This window comes from Amblyomma maculatum, chromosome 1 (genome assembly GCF_055883805.1).
Source record: "Amblyomma maculatum isolate TAMU_Amacu chromosome 1, ASM5588380v1, whole genome shotgun sequence".
Classification (NCBI taxonomy): Eukaryota; Metazoa; Arthropoda; class Arachnida; order Ixodida; family Ixodidae; genus Amblyomma; species Amblyomma maculatum.
Window position 1 is genome coordinate 407,571,933 of NC_139344.1, and position 12,791 is coordinate 407,584,723.

Sequence of the window (12,791 nt, forward strand, 5' to 3'; positions counted from 1 at the left end):
AGGGGATTTTAATGATTCTAATGGCCTACCAGTGTACATTGATCTATGTGTATTGTGTAATATTTAGTGTAACAGGTGCGGCGAAGATTTGTTTCTCAATCGTTCGAGGACTTCTCTAAAGCAAAATCTGTCCATTACCGCTGTTACGGATGCGCAGAATCCTTCAATAGAAAAAAAGAAGAAATGAAATGCATATATGGGTTTAACGCGCTATGCGACATCGGCTATATGTGGGATGACGTAAGGGCGGGCCTCGGTGGTATTGTTTAACGTGCAGTCAAATCCCACAGCCGAGGAACGCATTTCGAAGCAGCCGGGATCGAACCGACCGTCCGTTCTGGAAATCAGCAGTCGAGCGTCCTACCACTGAGACACCGCGACAGAGGTTTAACAGCCAAAAAAATAATAAAAAATAGTATAAAAAAAGCGTTATGCACGAAATAGAAAGCTCACAATCTGCTCATGGGCGCAGCCACGGCACGATGAGCGGCATGATCCGTCCTACTATACGATTGCTCATTTTGAAACCAGGGTGCGCTGGGTGCCTGATTTTAAGCACGCCCCCTGGGCAGCGTAGGTCGGGTCGTACAGTACGGTATACTACAATATGTTATCGTACGGTACTGTATCGTATGGTATGGTATGGTATGGTATGGTATGGTATGGTATGGTATGGTATGGTATGGTATGGTATGGTATGGTATGGTATGGTATGGTATGGTATGGTATGGTATGGTATGGTATGGTATGGTATGGTATGGTATGGGTATGAGTATGAGTAGTGTAGCACCCCAAAGTGGCATAGGATATGAGGGAAATTTAATTAAGGACTCATGATTATTTCTGACTACCTGGGAATCTTTATCATGCACTGACACCAGATTGCATAGTTTTGTGCACAGTTTCGTCCGCGCACACGTTCTGCAACGACGGAGACTCACGCGGCGTTGTCGCCTCGCTCGTCAAGGGCCGCCAGTAAGCCGCATGCGCTGCTCGCTCTGCAGAAGATAGCGTAGACTCCTTTTGCGCTGCGCGCTTTATTTGCCTATCACGGGACTAAAAATTAGGACTTGTTTACCATGACCCCGAGTTCTCTCTCCACTGTGCAAACAAGGGGCACAAAGAACATTTTATGCTTTAAAAAACGAACAGTAAGCTACCCGCAACTGTTCCTGTTAAAAACAAATAATATTCCTTGTTTATTGTACCGCTCAAGCTTCTAAGACTAAATGCGAGCGTCGAGAATTCGCTTCGAGTTCCTGACAGTGGTGTTTTTCTGAAATGCACTTATCAAAAGTATTGATGCTTTTTTACAAAGTTACTGTCCCGAGTATTTCTCTATAGTATCGCTGAAGAAGAAAAATGATTATTGTCATTACAAACGAGCAAATGTAGATAAAAATTTGCTCAAATATTATGATACAGATTAATTATACTTTCTTGTGTCCCACAAGGCAGGTAGCTTCGAGCCTTCGGGTATTGTGACGCGTACTCTTACCGCACTACTCTTCCTTGATGTGCAGGGGCACTTTGAGAAACGATGATGCTGGCCGCAGCAGCAACCACGTGGGGGCGCTGGTCGAGGAGCGGTCGGGCAGGAGCTTCTCCCTGGTCATCAAGGTGGTCATCGTAGCTGCCGTGATCATCATCAACCTGCTTATCTATGCAAACCTGGAGTACTTCAAGCTTGACGCGTCCTCCTTCGAGGAAAAGTGACCTTGACCTCATTGCCATTCACAGAGAAAAAGCTGGCGCTGGACAGTTAGTTGCGCATCCGAGCTGTCCCGCCCGCAAACAGATCGAGCGGGGCGAATTCTTCAAAACGTGTCACGGCTGGTGCAGGATGCTCAATCTGGTATTAGATGACGCGGGTCATGATGGCCCTTCCATGTGGACCCTACAAGGATGTCACACAAGTGCGCGTGCACACGAACTGGAAAGGGCAACCTTACAGAAATATTTGTACCGTACGAGGCAGCACTAGTATTATTTATTGTGTATTACCAACACTCCTATACTAGGCAAAACCAAATACAATGTTTATCTTATGACGGATCGGGTAAGGTATCTACAATCTCTAAGCTACAGCGCCTGCAAAACGGTAACTTCAAAAGCGTGATTTTTGGTAGCGAAAATGTTCTGTTCCATTGATGATTTTTAAAGCACTGGTCTGGCGTCAGCTAGAAAGTAAACGTTCGAAACACGCCTATTGAAATAAAACTGACCTTACGTTGGAGTTTTCTTGACAAGGAAGAAATGCAGTGCTAATTGTATAAATGGTGCGCGACAGAGTCGCAACACCTCCAAATATTTACTCAGCCGTTCAGGTGCTACTTCCTCCGCAAGCCTGGTGAAGGTGGGAAATACTGTTGAGTGGCAGTGCAGATATCGCTATGTATGATTGCGAGCAGGCCTATATAACGCTCGTAGCAGCTAGCAGCGCTAAGGTTTCGGGACTGGAATTAGAATGCATGGAAGGCTTGCAGGGGCATGTCTGCGGTCGCTATCTCTCGCTTCGTATGAAACACTCAGTTGACCAAACAATTCGGCGCTCACTTTCCTTTTGTTTCATTCCCGTGTTTGTTCGGTGAGCTGAATTGAAATAAAGATTTTTTTTCCTTCACGCGTTTTCTTTTGATTTTCATGCATCTAAACAATCGTAGTCACTTTCATTGTGTTTGTGAGATGAGGCCACTGCACTCTCCTGGTGCTCATCTCATCAGGCAAGTTGACCCACTGTTAGCACAAGATACACCCCTCGTATTCTCTGAGTATACGCCATGTTGGCCCGAACAAGCCGCTGTTTATAATTTCATTGTATTATGCGCCGTGCCCACAAAACAGAGGCACAAGATGACGAGGCGAGGACCAGCTTCGTGTTGTGCTCTTCTCATCTCTGTGCTGTGTCTTTAAGCTGGTGTTAATTTGAATGAGAACTACCAACTCGCCCAGTCGTCGACCTAGTCTGCTGTACCTTTCTTGCAATACAACGGACGCCCTCAGCAGTTTTACAAGGTTGACGGCCGAACAAATCGAACCAGCGTGGTTGCGTCTGAAAACTAGAAATAAAAGCTCGGTAACATATTTCAACGCATGCATTGGGTTTCGGTGTAGTCTTTGTTTTGGCGGTAGTTATTGTCTCAAGTTATCTTCGTGCCTCTTTACCTTTCCTTCTGGTGGTTCAGGTTTTGCTCTTGGTTTTACAACGGCGTATATTCAGATAAACTATTACAATCAAGTCAGCGCTGTATCATATAGTTGTGCAATTATTCGTGTCCTAATTCGCTGCTGTTCAAAAATGCAGATACACAATCCGGCCCATCACCATACGCAGTCATCCGTGTACCTAAAAAAATCGCACTTTAGTGGATTACTGCGACATTAAACGCTGCACAAGCTCGAACATAAATAAACGGAGCACACGTTTTCTTTTTGTAATTACAAGCAGGCCTTCTGCGTCGCACGTAAGGAAAATTATGGGGGACACTTAAGCTCCGCCTTCAAGGATATGACGCAATAGCGTAGGCTACCAGCCCACATATAAAGCCTTGCTTTAACCAAGCCACATGAACGTGCCTTAGTGGCCTAGGGATAATGTGAATGCAAGGGTCTTGGCAGGCTGATTGTGATGTAACCCTCCCATATGAAAGGAGAGGCCCGAGTTGGCAGCGCCTGCCACATGTAATGTCAGGAAGCACTACGTCCGGTTAATAGCCACGTCAGGCCTGACAGCCCTAATTTTCGCTCACAGTGCCGATGCCCAACTTTCTGGTGAACGGGGTTTTTAACTATATCGCATAGAAACATTATTTGCCTAAGGCAAAGTGTTCTGGTGTCTTCGATCAGTAGGGTAAGAGTGCGGGCTAGTTGGTGATCCATTGCGTATGTATACCAGCGCAAAACAGCAAGACACACGACGAAGTTTGTCGTGTTTCTTCGTGTTTTACGCTGGTGTACGTACATAGTGTCTTCAACCAGCTTGTTCATACCGCGCCTGCCTATGTCATGCAGGCTACAGTTGAGAAATGCTAGACGGAGATTACCTGCTCTGTTTACTTTTTTCCGCCACACTAGGTTATACCTCAGCGCTTTTTGAAATCTCCTACACATCAATGTTGTTTCAAGAAATTAAAGAGCGTATTTCTAGTCACACTCATGATAACAACATTCGCTGTCTTTTTAATAAGACTCCGTTATCCCGTGTTTTATCATACAAAATTATCGGTGTTCACATAACATATAATATCGCTTGGAAAATGCCCGTGAACTATGCATCCAACCAGGCTAGCCGCACGCTGGGCTTCGTACGCCGCCATGTCACAGCTGCAGACAGTTCCGTTAAGCTTGATTTGTATACGACATTAATAAGACCAAAACTAGAATATGCATGCTTTTTTGCGATAATAAACATTTTAATTGACAGTTTAGAGTCAGTTCTTAACTGCGCCGCTCGTTTTATTATTTCTAATTTCTCACGAACAGCAAGCGTATCGGCAATAAAATGAAGGCTTGGTCTTCCAGTTCCTTCTATGCGCAGTAAATATTTTCGCTTAGGTCTTTTCCAGCGGATTCATTATACTAATCCTATTCTCAAAAATCAGTTACTTCTTCCTCCATCTTATACATCCCCAGGCATTGATCACAGCTTCAAAGTAAGGATCCCGCATTGCCAAACCATGCTTTATTTGAGTTCATTCATTCCACGAACTGCAAATGACTGGAACCACCTCCCTGCCTTCCTCACTGCCATCGTCAATGTCGAAAATTTCATGAAAACTCCTGCTGATTTTGTATGCCCCTCCCTTCCGTAATGCCTCCGGGACTTGACAGTATTAAAAACAAACAAACAATTAAACAAATAAATAAACTGATTTCAGAATAAAGCGTAAACACTTCTGTAATACACCGGAATGCAGGTCTTTAATAAAAGTAAAGTGAACTGAAGTAATATAGCTGTTATTCAGTATAAAATAACCAAATGCGGCAGGTGGTCGGAGGCTGTATAACTGCTGTCTGCGCACGCAGTCTCACGCCGGCATGAAGCCATTGACTGATTATCGTCCCCTCAGGGATATTGGGACCAGCTTCCCAAAAGGCCACATCTATTCACTTGGTGGCATCAGTTAGCCAGGCGATAATTAGATTACCCTAAGTGCCTCAGCCTAAGACTTAGTTGATTTCTCTGGACTAGCCTGACGGCCTCACCAGATCCGCGAGAAGTGTTGTTGCCCGACATGTGACACATCCTGTCAGTATAAATGGTATTGATTTATTCCGGAGCAAAAAAAAAAAAAAAAAGAAATGACGCGGCAGAGCAGTTCCCGTGATAGAAACTCTCAAGAGCACGAAGCTATATGATTGCAGCTGTACGAGAGTTTGTATATATTAATGCGACTACAGTAGGATACATTTAAAAAAAATAATAACAGGAGCTGTTAAGTATCCGCAGTGGGTACGCGGCTCCACTATACAGAGCCACATTTCAATATTTTACTATACGAAATAAGCGAAAGACATCGAAATTCTGAAGCTTATAATTTCGTCTTGTGGTTATTTTTTATTATTCAAGTGAAGAGAAAAAGCCTTACAAGCGCACTACTTTCTGTCAGGGTAGAATTGTATGTGGCAGCTACAGCAGACTTGAGTTGTATCCGACCATGAATAACTGCGGCGCGAATGAGACGATACGTAAAAAAATGACGCGGAGTGGTACAAAATAAGAAGCCAGGTAGCAGCCGATACTGCTTCATCTTCTCTCTTTAATTTGTTAAGGCGTTGGCCTTCATCCGTGCACATCGCGATGGTCCTCGCTGGGCGTCGATAGCGAGATCGCGATCCAGCAGCGCTCCCGGCTGAGTCCATTGTGCTATAGACTTCGCCGCCTGTGCGAAAGCAGTGATGCGTTCACCACCACATAGCAAGATCATCCAAACTAGTCTGGGCCATCTCTCTGATTGGCTAAGGCGTTTTATGTGGTCACAATCACGTGGCCTCGAGCGGGTAATTCAAACTAGCTCCTGTATAATGGTTCAAAAACGCCAGTCTCCCTGACGAGTCTGAATTTCGCCAGCCACCAAAGAGGGCGATGGAGTATTGTAGAATGTGGCAGCGTACAAGAAAAGGGGACACAAGAAAAGGCACATAGACGACTGTCGTCACATTTGGCCTTCTCTTGCGTTCCCTTTACTTTTGTGCTGCCACTTTATACAATAATTCACCGACTACCCCATGTCAATTTATTAATGTAGTGGTGAAGCCTATGACAGCTAGATAATTTAGCATGGCCTCTTTTAGCGCTTTTACACTAAAAAGAAGTATCGCAGCGAGATGAATTCGGCTGAGTTCGAACCCGGGTACTCAGATTCAGTAGCCGTCGCACTTTTTTTTATGTTCAGTGTCTTCACGTCGAGATAATACAACACTCTACAATAAAATAACTATTTAGCACTAAACCATGCAGTTAAATACAATGCAATACAATACACGTGCAGCTCACAAAGCCGCAGCACTCTTAGCTTGCAATTAATACTGTAACTGCTCCATTGATTTAGTTTTCTAAACAGGGCTGCAGCTTTTTCTCTGCCGTCATAACCAGATCTAAATACAGGCAAGTATCTGCGATTTGTCAGGCTGGCTCCTAGATGGCACCACAAGTAGAATTAAACCCGCGGCCTTCGAGATCGAGTTTCCCGTTGCACCGCAGTTAATCGCGGAGATCATGGTTAAACCTCCCCTGTTTGACGCGGTGGCTCATAGATGGCGCAGCATGTACTGCTGAAACTTCAACGCATCATCCCCATAGCCGCAGCAATTACATCGAAAGAGACAAAAAAAAAAAGAAAAAAAAGTTGCTTTCGTACTATATTCGGTTTAACAGAGATAACCCCAGGCAACTTTTCATGCTTGGTATTGCAAGCATTTGCTCCAGTAAGCGAGGCAAGAGCGGTCTGAGCCAATCAGGATGATGCGCACACCATACGACAGTGTTCAAATCATATTCTTACATGACGGTCTACATACGCGTAGGAACGCAGTCGCGTAGTGGGCGCCATTCTGAGTCACTCAGGTTGTCATTACTTTTCGTAATTCTGTAAACACCTTGTAAAAGGAAGCGTAATTTCTGCCACGATCATTTGATGCCACGCCACGGTGGAGGGGAGACCACGCTCGAGGAGCGCACGCAATTTGAAAAATTAAAAGGGGCCGTAGAACCCCACATGTCGTGCACTTTTCATAGTCTCAACAAGTTCACCACACCTACGCGTGGCATTACCGTATTAGACATTGTTCTCGCATTGTCTCCCAAATATGTAAGACCTACTCTCCCTCAGGCGGTTTCTGTTATCCAAATTATAAATGCCCTCACGCCAACACCAAAACTTCATCTAATACAAAGCTAATCCGAATCTAATTATTATAGTTGAGACATATTTTGTAATTACTTTCTGCCATACTTTTTTCGTCCATCTATTAATGAAACCTTCAGTCCGTTTTTATAAAAAAAAAAAAGTGAACTGGATTAGTAGACACCTAGGCGCTTCTTTTTTTGCGCGAACTCAACCACAAAATAACCTTCCAAACTGATAAATACAAAACCACACTTTAAAACAGTAAACCTGCTGGGATACGACAATTACGGAGAAAACTCGAAGACGCGCATAAACAATAACGTACAGTCTTCCTAAAGCAGGGCATAAGTTTGCGCCAGGACCGGCAGTCCCTCCTTCCGCACAATCTAAAGCAATTTTGAAAATACTTTAACATTCTCAAATTGTTGCTTATCTTTTTGCTTATCTATCTCGCAACGCGAACGTACGCGGAGCGGTGTCAGGATAAGTAGCCAAAATTCAAGTGCTGCTAGCGACACTTAGGAACCATCCTATAATTTCCACATTTATGAAACGCCTACTGCTGGCAATGAGGCCTCCTTGTTTTACAACGTGTTCAATTAGTAAGCTCTGGGTCGCAATAATAATATTTCATGAATTCGGAGAAGCGCAGGTGTCTTCAGCAAGCCGGAGTCCGGTTTCTAACCACAAACCGGAATAACAGTCGTTTCTACAATAACTGCGCCAAACACTTGCGCTGTGTGTGCTTTCACTTAAGCTTTAGGAAAACGGGCTTAGTGGTATTAGAGTTACTAGTTATGCTCGTTTTGCACAAACCAGGGGTACGACCGTATTAAGCAAAAGCTTGTAATGACCCTGGTCATTACAATAGAAATAAAAATCAGTTCACGGTCAGCCATACTGCAGATTCCGAAAGCTGGAAAGAAACATGCCGCAGTGTTTCCCTCTATTTACCTTCTCTAATATTAGGCCCGCGCATGCGGCCAAACCCAGTGATCTCGAGTTCGCTCTGTCAGCTACGCGCACGTCTGTTTCGGTATCAGTGAGAGACGCCGCCAGAGCGCGCCAGCAGTCTTGGCGGGGTGGCGGAGGGCGGTTCGAAGCATCGGGGTGCATTCGACGGAGTGGCACTGACGGCACGGCTTCGCCTTCATCCGCATGTGTGGCGCTCCGCTCTGGATTTGCTCCCACCTCGGCTGGAAGCTCATCCCACCGGCCGCTCCTCGCGCATTTCTCGCAGTCGCTGCCAAGCCGGTGAGTGCCCTTCGCGCGATCTCGAGCATGGTGGTTTGCCCGCTCGTCTTCTCTCCGTAAATGCAGGATTAGACCGACCGGACAGGCGGTAGCCTTTCGAAAGAATTTTCAGCGCAGCCAAGAAATGCACTTATCTTCGCATAGAGCGTAATCAAATGGGCGCTCAACTGACACATATTCTTCTCATTATTCGCCCAGTCGAAGAAAAAAAAAAAGAAAAAAAAAACAATCTACAGACACGTGTCAAAAATAAGAGAATGTATTCTGTAGTTTTGTCCTAAGGTCAGAGTTTCTTCTAGTTCTATGGAATGTCGTTTGTTCTTTTGTAGTGTTTTTCTGTACTATGTAGTTCTTCCATTGTTTTCTGTTGTAACTGCACAAAGTTCTGATGTTACTAAATAAATTTCTGTTGTCGAAATATGTTCGCGGTCAAAATCCGCGCAAAACTTTTGCTGGGACAACAAAAAAATTTCTGTACAGTCACGATATAAAATCATTGCATGATGAAATTATAAACACTTTATGGGCGCGGAATGGAAAGGAGTCCGTCGTCTGTGCGATGTCAATGCAAGTTCTCCAGGTGGTCGAAATTCGCAGCCCTCCACTACAGTACCTCTTTCTCTCTGCATCTTCTTTTAATTCCACCGGGTGGCGCAGTGGTTACGACGCTCGACTACTGTTCCCAAGGACGCGGGATCGAATCGCGGCCTCGGCGGCAGCTTTTCGGTGGAGGCGAAAAGCAAGGCGTCCGTGTGCTGTGCGATGTCAGTGCACATTAAGGAACCCCAGGTGGTCGAAATTTCCGGAGTCCTCCACTACGGCGTCTCTCATAGCCTGAGTTGCTTTGGAACGTTAAAATCCCACAAACCAACCAACCAAACCTAATTCCACCGTACTCCCTTCCCTTACAGCGCGGTACAGGTGCCCACGGATATGTGACAGGTAGTGCGCCTTCCCTATAAACCAATTGACTCGGTTTTTTTTTACAAAGTCGTTTACTGAAATGATCGGGAACTTAATAACCTCCCTCCCTCATTTACATCGCTTCCTATACACCAGGCTATCTAGCTATAGAACAAAATTGTTTTGTACCAGTATTTTCAATAGGGTAGGCAAAAAAAATTAAAAATTCCCATCGAAGTCGCGTACTTTTCTTTCCTTGTTTGCAGTTCTTGCAGATTTGTGGAGGCTCTCAAGTTATTAAATGGGCGTTAGCTATACTGTAAGCTCATCTTGAACAGCAAGGGAGGCAGCTTTGCTCTGTTAGTTTAGTAGAAGCGATTGTGTCGTTCACTCTCGGTAAATCAAGTTTTTTTTGGTTCCTAGCTGACGAGTTTCCTGTCATATCCATTCCGTCATTGTTGAATTTATCCACGAAGCAGAATGGACTCTGCACACTTGAGCAGATTGTTTGAATTTTGAGCCGTTGTATCTTCAGCATGTGACAAGCGGATGTCGAGTTTCCTACCCAGCTTCAAGCGCCTCTACTGCTCTCAGTTTCGGTTTCTATGATAGGAAGTTCCAGATTTGATAACAGTTAAGAGGAATACAATCGAGTTGTTCTTCATTTTGATAGCATTCATGGCATCGTTTTACATGGCCTCAAATTACCCGTTGGCACTAAAGCCCCAATAGGTTGTAGCAGAAATTAATTAGCAATGTTTGTTAATCGTGCAGCTAATGGTAGCAATTTTTATGGTTAGCTGCGTGCACCGCGGAGCAACTTTTGTTCCGGAAAGGCTTTTTTTTTTTCTAAGTCGAACTCAATATTTCTTTAATTTTTTAAATTCAAATCGCCCGGTATACAGCTCATTTTGAGCTTCCCGTCGCGGTGGGCGTATTTACTGTGAAAACTTGTATTTGTTACGAAATGACTAAGATTAACTAGCTTTTCAATTAAACTACTTCGTTTGTAATGCCAGAAGAAAGAATGTAAAGCCTTGGGCAAGACAATGCCGCATTAGCTTCTGAGGGAAAGAAAAACTCGTTACTATGAATAGATCGATTCGTCGTACCTCTTCACGCGCGCTCGCATACATGCTCAGAGAGAGGGGGAGCGAGAGAGTAGCGCAGGAAGCTCGGCTGAGGGGGAAATAAACATTGGCAAACGACGTGTTACAAAGGCTATGGCGGCTAATTGGAACTGTCTGCGCTACTCTGCCACACCCTGTGCCTCATTTTGCTCCTCCGCGTGGCGTAAGAAAAAAAAAAGGAAAATGTTCTCAACGCCGTTATTTATCACAGAGACGGAGCAAAAGAAAGTGCCTGACCCGGCACAGAAGAGAAAGATGTTCGAATTTCGGTGCCTGACCACTTCACCACGTTATCATCAGCGGATCTGCCGTTTTCATGGAGATTTATGGGTTGTTTACGCGCAAAATTTCGCTTTTGCATCGAAAAATAAGTTCTGGATTTCTCTATGCCTGCAAGCCTTTAGAAATTACGTTTTCTTTCAATTTATAAAGCTTCTGCTTAGTAAACGGACTTCAAACTTTCCTTCAGAGTCAGTCGTTGAACAATGTGTAATGAAAAGCCTCTACAAGTTGCACAGAATGACAATGTTGCACACTGCCATCCGTAATCACATAAAAATTAAATTTCACGTCTTTATGCAGTATGACACATCACGCCAAACAGGAAGCGAACATAACGCGACAATCGTAGTTTCTCAGTGCCAACAAAAACTTACTTGATTTCGTTTTTTTCCTAATCCGATGATCGGCACGGAAAAGGCTTCCGCGTGACGTGGTCTGCTTAGCAAACCAAGGGTCTTTCATATCTCCTGTCGTGAGACTTATTATAAACGTTTATAAGTGACCCGGACGTGAAATCATTAGTTCACGTCCGGCTCACCAGCTTTTGGGAGACAGGACCTGAACCAAAGGCATTTTTTTGTTCTCCCATCACCAAGCGCCACTATAGAGCACAAGTGTTCACGACATGTGGCTCCTGTCCCTTCTTCATCTACCGTTCTCCAAAGAGAAGAGCGCTGCTACAGCGTAGTTCGCTCGTTAAAAGTGTTTAAAGTTAAAAGCGCCGTAAAAGTGTTTATACTATAGACGAAACGCCGACATGGGGCACACATAGCAACGCGGAAAAATTCGAGGACACTTTGGCGACTAAAGTGAGGAAAGGCGAAAGCCCTCCGCATTCTGCTACGCGACAGTTGCGCATGTAGCAATGAATGCTGCTACGAGTAAAGCGAGCGACTACTTTTTCACATTCCGCTAGTGCATATATTCAGTGAATTCTGCTTGGCAGCGACGTGATCTCGCTCCTTGTATCTTTGCAGTTGCTCTACGTTTACAGTTGTGTGGTTTATTTTACCGGGTGGGCGGCATTAATTAGAAATTATTCAGTTAATTACGCAGTTGTCACTAATTACTAATTAATAATTATTCAGTCATTTTCTAGCAATTCGTGATTAGTGATCAATTAAACAATTAGTAATTTGTTAGTAATTAGTGAGTAGTAGTTAAATATTTAGTTATTAATTAGTTATTAATCATTGATGGTCATATGACCATATAAGGCACGCATTCGCGCATACTGTGGTCGTGCTCTGTGATTGGTCTAGACCTGCATAATGTCATCCCCTCTCGACCAATCAGGCCGCCGCGAAAGTATGACGTTTTTACTGATGGCAACGATGAGGCAATAAAGGCTTTCGCCTTAAAAACCAACGAACCCACACGTAGTGTGTAGCGTGGCATATGAGATTAGTTACGACAGAGTAATCGCTCGCCTGCCTCATCGAGCCGCAATCATTGTGCTGCGTTGAAGACAGAACGGTCGATTTTATGCAGCCAAATCGTTCTCCTCGCTTTTATTCGATGCATGAGCGGTATCTTCAATCGACCGCTTGCCGTCACTTTCACGTGTACTGCGCACGAAAGACGAGGAACAAGGAATCGCTAATGAGGGGCCGCAAAGAGCACGAAAGAGGCGCGCAGCGAAATGTGCTGTTGTTGTGCGCCGCGCCCGCAGCTTAACACCGCGGGCGAGGAAAGTAGCAGCCGAAGAAACAAGGAAAGAAAGCGCGGGAAAACACGTGATGGCATTCGCCCAATGAGAAGGTGTAAAGCCGTGGGAAGGCGCATAAAAGGAGGCAGGCGGCAGTCTTTATAAGATGGCATTACCTTTAGTTTATCGAGGGATTTTGCGCATAGCTGATGTCTCTTCGTCGGC